The 9810-nt window shown below is 39.2% G+C and overlaps 1 pseudogene; it reads left to right on the top strand.

Annotated features, from left to right (window-relative positions):
- The first annotated feature begins 5668 nt into the window (after positions 1–5668).
- On the top strand, positions 5669–7969 carry LOC113034238 (natterin-3-like; annotated as a pseudogene).
- The last annotated feature ends 1841 nt before the right edge of the window (positions 7970–9810 follow it).

A 9810-nucleotide genomic window follows, 5' to 3' on the forward strand; every position in this document is an offset into this window, starting at 1 on the left:
AAATCACCATCCCTTCAGCTCGTTTGTGGCCAAAAGTGTCCATGTGTTTTTGTTTCTTTGCTTTTTCTGCATAAAGGTTTTTAATAAATATAAAATAATCATTACTTTTTTACATTCTTAATCCTTCAAACACCTTTTTCTAGTACAATGCACTTGTTTGAAGACAACCTCAAGACACCATTTCATATATCAGCAGTGCTACTGGAAATTATTGTACAGTGGTCCCTCGCTATACCGCGGTTCACCTTTAGCAGACTCGCTGTTTTTTTTGTTTGTTTTTTTGTTACAGCAGATTGTGATGTGCGTTCTGAATGCTGTGTAGACCATTGTCAATGAATCTAGTACCATGTCTCCTGTACAGCAGCGGTCCCCAACGGGGAGTTGTTTGGTACCGGGACGCGAGAGTTGAGCCTCGGGTGTGAAGTGTATGGTTTTCGGGGTTTTTAATCGTTAAGTCGGTTTCCCTGGGTCTTTTCCCGTGTTGTAGTTGTGTGTCTTATTTGAAAGGATTATTTACGCGTTACTATAGCGACCAGAGAGCATTAAGGGGCAGAAGGAGGATGTTACTCTCAATGTTTTTGGCGCATTTCGGGAGTACGCTGCTAATAAAGTTACATAATTACACAGCTGAATTCGCGTTTATTATTATATTTACAAAATACCACAGTTTTTGTCTTTGTCTGTATCATTTTATTTTGTTACATTTATCCGCAACACCTTAAAGGCCGGTCGGTGAAAATATTGTCTGACATTAAACTTGACCATGGTGCAAAAAAGGTTGGGGACCGCTGCTGTACAGTAGCTACATAATGCGTTTAGCTTGTCAAATTTACATAAATCTTCGATCGCTAGCTGTGTGACTCTGAAGTGCTGTACTGTATGTTTGTAAGTTTTCTCCTCAACAAACACAACAATGCCGACGAAACGTTTTGCACGGTTTCATTCCATAGTACTGGACTTATGTTTCTATGAAGGTTTGAACTTTAAGAGTGTTTAAACAAAAGAGAAAAGTGTGAAAATGTTCATTCCTGTCTGAGAAAAGTGTATAAATCATGTAGTGAGGGGTTTTACAGTCTTAAAACATCTATAATAATTGTAAAAAATAATGTTGGCTACTTCGCGGATTTCACCTACCGCAGGTTACTTTTAGAACGTAACACCAGCGATAAACGAGGGACTGCTGTATCATTAATAGTAGAGTCTGGGACATTTAATTGATTAACATCAACATTATTATGCACTGTCATTTTTGTTCAAGCAGAGCAAAAAATATAAAACTCTCTCTCAGCTTGTTCGTTGCCAAAAATGGCAACTTTTGTGTATGTTCACAAAATGCTGTAAAATGTATATTTATTAAAACATTTATCTACTTTTACCGATTTGACTCTTTAAATTAGCACCAGTCCTTTTCATCAAAAAAACCAACATTTTATCTACATTCTTTTTTTACACTTTAAATGCCAGTTAGACTATATATTACCAATAACTTTTAAGAAAAAAGGTGATAAAGTCCTAATGGTTTCATAAATCTTCCTATTTATTTTTTTTCCATCTGAGCATCGGGGACAAGGCTGTCTTACAATTGTTGAGGTCACTAGTGTGCGCCCTATTTCTTCCAGGATCACTCTTCATTTGTAGGTTTTAGTGGACTCCTACTACAGTGAAGTGGTTTTCATAGGTCAAAGGCATTGTATTCCAAGATCTGGGAGATTGTAGAAATGAGCAGGAATGCCCTTCTTGCCATCTTTCCAGAAAAATAAGTGATCTGGAAGCTTTCTGCACCTGCATAAACTCCAGGACACATTTATTAACAGTGTTTGTTGCTGTATGTGCTGCAGTTTTGAATTTTTTTTGAGAGTTAATATTTTGGCTATGGTGTCTCGTTATGAAATGTACAAGAGTAAAGGTGTTTTTATCATGTGCTTCAAAGCTAAGTTTGACTGGGGAACACAAAGCTCAATAGTCTGTATCAACAAAAATTCACAGCAGCCTGTGTAATATTTGATGCATCATAATTTATTCCAGTCTATCTTGCAAATACATATTTGCTTTGCAATGTCATGCACAAACACACACAACTATTAGATCCTTAAGATCAAACCTGTGTCATTCTTTTGGTCCACTGCAGTGCAGTAGTCAAAAAAAAAAAAAAGAAGTGAAGTGGCCAGCACAGAGCCCAGAGGGTTAATGCGTAAAATGTATATAAATATTATTGATTACAGGGTAATACATTAGTGTTAATAGCAACTGTAAGCTTTTTACTTTGAAGTTACAAGTATAAACAATGCTGTTACATTTACATTTAATTTTTTACTATAAGTATGGAAACAAGTGAACAACATTTTATAATAAGTTTAACTGGAATTCTGTACACTGAAAAACAAACAACACATAAAAAACACAAACAAACAGCCAGTGCCTTCATCTGTCCATTAAATGTCAAACATCGCACTGACCCGTAGTCTCTGCTCGTCAGCACATGCTTTTAAAAAGAGCTCCATGTCCTCTGCAAACTGAAAAACAAAGAGGAAGAAGTCCCTCTACACAAAAACACTGCAGATGACAGGCCAGGCAAACATCTGTTGATCTGTTTGAATGCCTTCTCATCATGTGAGCCTTGAAGTTTTTTTTTTTTTTTTCAAGAAGACTAAGACCACAGTGAGGGCAATTCATTTTCATGGACTTTCCATAAACCACAGTTTCATTTAGCACAGAGGGTAGAGCACATGAATGTTCTACCAAAGATTCAGAAAATGGTTTAGATGCTGCAGACAAGACATCGAGAGGGAGATGGGGCTCCACGGAGAGTTCAGTGGGGAGCAGTCTGAATGCTGACATGATAATAATTGACTTGCCATATCAAACCTGTTTGAAATCCTCGCGACAGTCGTGAGGGTGTCACCGTAGTTTGTCACACTGCGCATGTGCAAACACAAATGTCAGCGAAAAAGACGGCGCAGCACGGCAGTGCAGCGTGTGATCTGGACACACAAGCGACGGAGGCACAACTTGTAGAACTTTGGAAAGCTCATCCGAGCCTTTTCGATGTGGCCTCACAAAATTATCACGACCGCAACAACCGTGAAAATAGTTGGATCTACACTGCTGCTCAATCACAGCTGCCTGATCAATGTTTTTCATTAGCAATTTAACAAAGTTGATGGTGGTGGTGTGTCTGTGTGAGTGAAAGACAGAGAGAGCGAGCGACAGAATTTCTGTTATAACCTTCATTTTATGGACACACAGTGTGAGCACTCAGGTCGCATCAGAGCATCGGGTCGTATAGTGTGAGACCCTGCATCGTGACCTATGAACTTCTAACCCCTGCGAGTCAATCGTACAGTTTGAGCAGGAGCTGAATCGCGCGACTGAAAAGTGTCTGCCCAGCATTACTGTGGAGGTCCCAATATGGCGCTCCCCAGTGGCTGCAGCCAGACCCTTCTCGAAAAACACGCAAGTAAGGGCGGAGTTGAAGGCTAGGAGGCTGTCCACAGCCCATCTGTTACGTTGGATACTCATTGTTTGTTCAATGAAGTTTCTATGGAGAAAAAAAGGGGGCTGTCCACAGCTGCTCACTTCCTGACTACCCGTCCGTCTAAGGACACTACCTTGTGACGTAGGTAGGTAGTGTCCTTATGAGCATCCTTCCCCTGAATTCGGACACAGCCACTCACTCACTCACTCACCCCCTCCCTCCTGGCTCACAGCTTCTTCTTCTTATTGGTTAGCAACCAATGTTAAGGCGCTTTACCGCCCCCTGGCTCACAGCTCAGTGGACATTTAGATGAGAAAATATATATGTTTGACACATTTAAGGAAAATACCAATAAAATAAAATAAAAATAAATAAATGTTCCCTTTAGAATTTGTTTTGCTCTTTTTTGCTCTAAGAAAATATAGTTGTTTTCTTTTACAATAATTCATCTTAGCAGTAGGATTACATTAAAAGAGAAACAAGTTAAGTTTGAGTGAAAATATACATTTTTGCACTCTCTGGTCAACTGACTCAGTGACTCAAATGACTCAAGAAACCCGATTCACTTTGGTGAGTGACTCATTAAAACTCGATTCAGTAAAAAGAATCGAATTTACCATCACTACTGCACTGTTAGCGTTAGCTATGTTATATTTCTGCCTCTGTTTGGTGGTGTCGAGCAAAACGGACTTTAACGTTTGTTTGAACGAGCTGACGGTTCACTCGTTAAGCTGAAAGAAAGATGCTTTAATCACAGTAGTCACACATGTGTCCACTGTACTATCTGGGAACTCTTCTTGTTTACACTCGTAATAACACAAACACTAAATCCTCCTTCTCTTGTGGTGTTTTGTAGCAGTGTGTACACCTGAGACTGTCACCTGTCTGTCTGTCCTGCACTCTCTCTCCTTTTCTTTCTCTCTGATTGTGGAATAAAAGTATGAACATGTATTTATAAGTTACACTTGTGTTTGAATCCTGCAGCTCATCACACATTTAATTTCCATGTGTGACAACTGCAAGTGTCCAGAGTGAGGACAGACTGAGGGACCCACTGCTGCACATCATCTGTGAGGCTTTGCACCCCTGATGATCCACCAGGACAAACTCAGCAGTGTGTGAGGAAGAGGAGGAGGAAGAGCCAGCAGCAGCTGACAGATGGAGAGAATAGACAGACTGTTCCCTGTTTGTGAAGGACTGCTAGAAAAGTTTAAAATAAATGGTAAATGGCCTGCATTTGTATAGCGCTTTACTCAGCCCCTAAGGACCCCAAAGCGCTTCACACTTCATTCACCCATTCACACACACATTCACACACTGGTGATGGCAAGCTACATTGTAGCCACAGCTGCCCTGGGGCGCACTGACAGAGGCGAGGCTGCCGGACACTGGCGCCACTGGGCCCTCTGACCACCACCAGTAGGCAAACATGGGGTTAGTATCTTGCCCAAGGATATTTGGCATGCAGCCAGGAGGCAGCCTGGGATCAAACCACCGACCTTCTGATTAGTGGCTGACCTGCTCTGCCACCTGAGCTACAGCCACCCCAAATAACTAATTGTCTGTTATTTGGGGTATTGTTAATGTTTTTTCACTACATCCACATTGTGACTGATGGTGATGTGACTGATGAAAGATGAGGACCCAAGTTAGTAAATGAAAGTCTGAAACTCATATCTTTGCTGCTTGGCAAATAGTCAACAAAAAGAGATCAAATGATGAAATCAAAGCAAACAAACAAAATAGCAAATGCCGGGAACAGAAGAGAGAGCGGGAAAAGGCTTACGCAATAGGTCAAGGATCAGGCACACACACATCACGTGCAATGCAGTTTAAAAAATGTTATTAATGCCAACAAGCAGAAGTGAGGAGTGAAAGGTTTAATGTAAATTAGAAAAAATCAATAAAAGACAAAAGCTCAGTTAAATATTAAATTCAATTTTTATATTATTTAAAAATGTTATATTATACAAATGGCGTTAATGAGGAAGGATAGAAACAGTGTTGCACTGTCCTCCACTTTAAAAATGGAAATAGTTGGCATGTATGTCTAAAATGTGAACACTCATTGGGAAAGGTAATAAATGCAATGTGACGCAACCAGAAACAAATCAACTGTAACATGTGATTGATCTCTGCTTTCACCCACCTGTTCATTGGTCCGGGTACAAAATAAACATATTGGTCTGCAGTTTCAGATATATAAACCAGCCACACGTCAGACCTAGACAGACTTAGCAACTTAAACCTATGATGGTGAGTAACTTTTTACTTTACTCTAAATGTTGAAAAAGGTTTTGAAAATGTCATTAATCTAAATATAAAACTGCAAAACAAAGCAGACTGTTCACTTATTGCTGCAGATAATTTAATATTTGATTTCTAAGGAATTTTAGTTTTCAGATTTTACCATAAGTTTGAGTTTCATGTTTCTTGTGCAGCCTTTGTGTTTAATATATAAACAGTGGTGGTCAGCTAGTTAATGACTGCAATATAAACTGGTTGTAATAAAACAGCATTTCTTTTTTATTAAAGCTGTCATTGCTGTTGCTCCTGGCTCTATCCTCAGCCAGCCCTCAGGACATCGTGAAGAAGCCCTCAGAGGACAGAAATGGTAAAATGTAACTGACATTATGAATTTGCAAAAGTGTCCTCATGAGTCCTTTTGTAAAACAAACAAGAAAGTGAGATTTTGTGATACTAGCTCTAAAACTACTTGGAGATTAAATGCTCAGATAAACCCACTGTACACCATGTGCTCAGGAGCAATAAGCACTAATCAAACAGCTAAAGACCAGGAAATGTCAGTCTAAAGGCTGCAACACACCGAACACTACAAATTCATCCTTGGATCATCAGTTTACCTTGAGGCACTGGAATTGCTGATCTCCTGCTTAAATGGGAGTTAACTTATTTAAAATTTTCACCGAATAACCAGGAGTGAAATAATTCTTTAAATCTGTGGTCCAATTCATTTTTATAATTTTTCGGACCAAGATTTGGTTTAAACCTGCTTTTAAAAGGGTTTTAAAAAAAGGAAAAAATGGTTTTCAGGTTTTGGAAACAGGATTGGAAATATGATGTCAGGTAATGTCTGGCAGTCATGAGAAATTCGAGGACAAAATATCATAGTCAATTTAAAATTGTGTCGACTTTGTGAACATAAAAAAGAGCAAAATCTGAAGTTTCATGTTTTCACACTTGCATTTGATGATTTTTTTGCAAAAGGTTTTTGTTTTCTTTCATACAGTGACCTCTCTGAACCCAGATCTGGAGGACAGAGCTCCTGAAATGACAGACATCTCCGTTAACACATCAGTATATCAACATCTTCTGTTTCCTGCCAAGATGAAACAGAAAAGGCAGGCGTATGATAATAAGGGCAACGTGAAATGGCAGACCTGGAATGGTACCGTCCCTGATGAAGCAGTGTCAATTTGGAACTTATATGACATACGTATTGACTATGTCTGCAAATATGGATGCCATGCTGGCGTCTACAACTGGCGTTTTGGAAATTTCTGCCACTATTCGTTAGACAAAAAAAGAGTATCGTACAAACTCATTTGATATCCTTGTGAATGACAAATACTTTGAGATTCTGGAGTGGAAGGAAGGTTCCTTTGGTTCAGTGCCCGCAAATGCAGTTAGAACATGTTCTAGTGATGAGGTTTATGTTGGAAAAAACAAGTATGGTCTAGGTAAAGTGCGTCCCAGTGACTGGGCATTTTATCTTCCTTGGGGAGGTGAAGAATATTGGTATTGGTACTATGAGGTGCTGACCATCAAAAGGGACATTAACAATGAATTAATCCATCATGTCGAGTATAAAATGAATGATGCTAAAATGATCCGGAATCCTCCATCGACCTTGGCCGTCTATCCCATTTCTAACAATCAATGCAATCCAGTGACAAAGACAGTTACTCTTTCAAAGAGAGTTGTAGATGATAAATGGTGGGATCTTGGCTTTCTTCCCTTTTCTGATGCCCCTAAGACCTTTCAGACAAAAATCCCTAACATGGTATCTGGAACAATTGTGCTTAGCAATATTACCACAATATTGAGCTTTTCAGAAGTGCCGACTGATACAAGAGAGTTCAGTCACTCTGCTAAAGTAAAAGTCTCCATCCCACCAAACAGCTACTGCACAGTCAAAATGCTGGCTTACAAGTACAATGTAAACATCCCTTTTACTGCTTATGTTGTACGATTCTTCGAAAAGGGGTATCAAGGTTTGCCTATCTCAGGGGCATTTAAGGGCATCCTGGTTGGAGAGGTCAGTGCTGTGGTAGAAAGGTGTGGTCACCTGAGTTCTGCACAGCCTTGCCCATAATAGACATAATAACACAGTTGTAACCAATTGTAAACAATTTTGTTGCTTAAATGTGCTATAGAAAGAAAATCGATATTGAATAGATTGATTAAACTGTAAAGTAAAACTTAATATTGCATGTTTAACACAAACAGAAATAAAAGTGTCATGCCACACTCTCCTGTCCTTCTACTTCTTTTATTATTCATAATTTAAATAAATAAATAAATGAAACAAGTTGAGAGAAGCTGCTTTTTCTTTTGTAATCAAAGTACTTCCGTAATATTATAATGGTTATTTTTTTTAAACTTCAACGGTATTATCTACCAACAGCATTTACAGCAACTCTTTGACTTTTTAAGTATTGATTAAGAACAAATGTTTCATGTTTTTATACCAGGCATCACAGTGTTGCAGTATTTAGCTTTGTTGACTCAAATCCACCATCTGCTCGAGGCTTTTCTGTGTGGAATTCCCCCTGTGTCTGCATGCGTTCTCACTGTGTACTCTGGCCTCCTCTCACAGTCCAAAGACAAGCAGTTAGTGGGGTTAGGTTTATTGGAGATCCTAATTTGCCCACAGGTGTGAGTGCGAATGGTTGTCTGTCTCTGTGTGTTAGGCCCTGCAACAGACTGGCAGCGTTCCAAGGGTGCACCCCACCTCTCACCTTATGGCAGCTGGGGTAGACTCCAGCCTCCCTGTGACCCTGAACTGGATAAGTGGAAGAAGATGTGCAAATAACCCCAACCGGTCGCAGCAGATTGCCTTCGTTTCCAGAGCTTGGCTCTTCTGGAGGTTTCTTAAATGGGAGTTTTTCTGTTTTACTCAAGCCAAAGTCCTTGCTCAAAGGGATTATCTGACTGTCGGGGTTTACTCTTTTGTATTATTTTAGGCTTTTTTTAACCTTACAATATAAAGTGCCTTGAAGCAACAGTTGTTGTGATTTGAGGCTGTATAAATACAATTGAACTGAATTGAAGTGAATTGAATTGCTGGACTGATGTTTGAACACTTTAAAATTAGCAACTTTTCTCTGCCTGCTTAAGTTGTATGAAATTTAAAAAAAAAAAATTTTCTTTGACAGACTGTAGTATTTGATATCATATTCAAGGAATTGGTCATTATAATATATGCTCAGACAGGACAGGTCACAAAAAACTGTGACCATCTAAGCTTTGAATCCGAAAAGTGAACTTGATAAAGTAAAAAAAGAGCCACACTCTCTCACTTTTCCCTGTGCATGTGCTCAGTACTAATAAATAATTACATGTGGACTTATCAAGAATAAACTTTAGTGGTGTGATCACTACATCAATTTTTTATTCTTTACAAAAAATTGTGAAAACTGTTTGTAGGAGCCATTCTTGGGTTAATACCTTATGTGGTCACTAGAGGTCACCTTTTTCTGTTTTGATTATGTAATGTAAAGGTATTTAAGGTAGACGCACGTAATCGGCGTCAGGTGTGTCATTGAGAAGGCAAACAGTTTGTGACCGTTGCGCTATTATGCTATGTCGATACGGAATAAAGACCAAAAAGGACAAGATACATACTGCTGGATTTATTGGACTGTGAACTTAATTCATGCATACCAGTGACATCGCGTCACCCCCGTTAACGACCACCTCAGTGGCTTCAAGCGTAGGCTTAGCCTCTACACTGTTCTTGTACCTGGTTTTCTTGTTGAGTAATTTCAGTTAATCCAGCAGCTACATAACCCACTGATGACCAGGTCTTTAATTATTATTGTTTGTTAATTAGAAGCTTTTGTGGTATGCAAATGACATGCAAATTTCGTTAAAGATGTAAGAGTGAGACTGTTTTACTGCTTTTCCAAAGCAATCAAGGCTTACATTGAAATACTTCATGTTACTTCATATGTTCATTTATATGATTATTTTTAATTTTCCTGCAAACAGACAGCCAATGTTCTCTCTAATTTTTCATGTGTCTGAGCAAACTCCCTGAGCGATCCCTTGGACCACTGTGAGCGACATCAGACGTGTGCACTGTGGTCACG

Source organism: Astatotilapia calliptera, chromosome 12 (assembly GCF_900246225.1).
Source record: "Astatotilapia calliptera chromosome 12, fAstCal1.2, whole genome shotgun sequence".
Classification (NCBI taxonomy): domain Eukaryota; kingdom Metazoa; phylum Chordata; class Actinopteri; order Cichliformes; family Cichlidae; genus Astatotilapia; species Astatotilapia calliptera.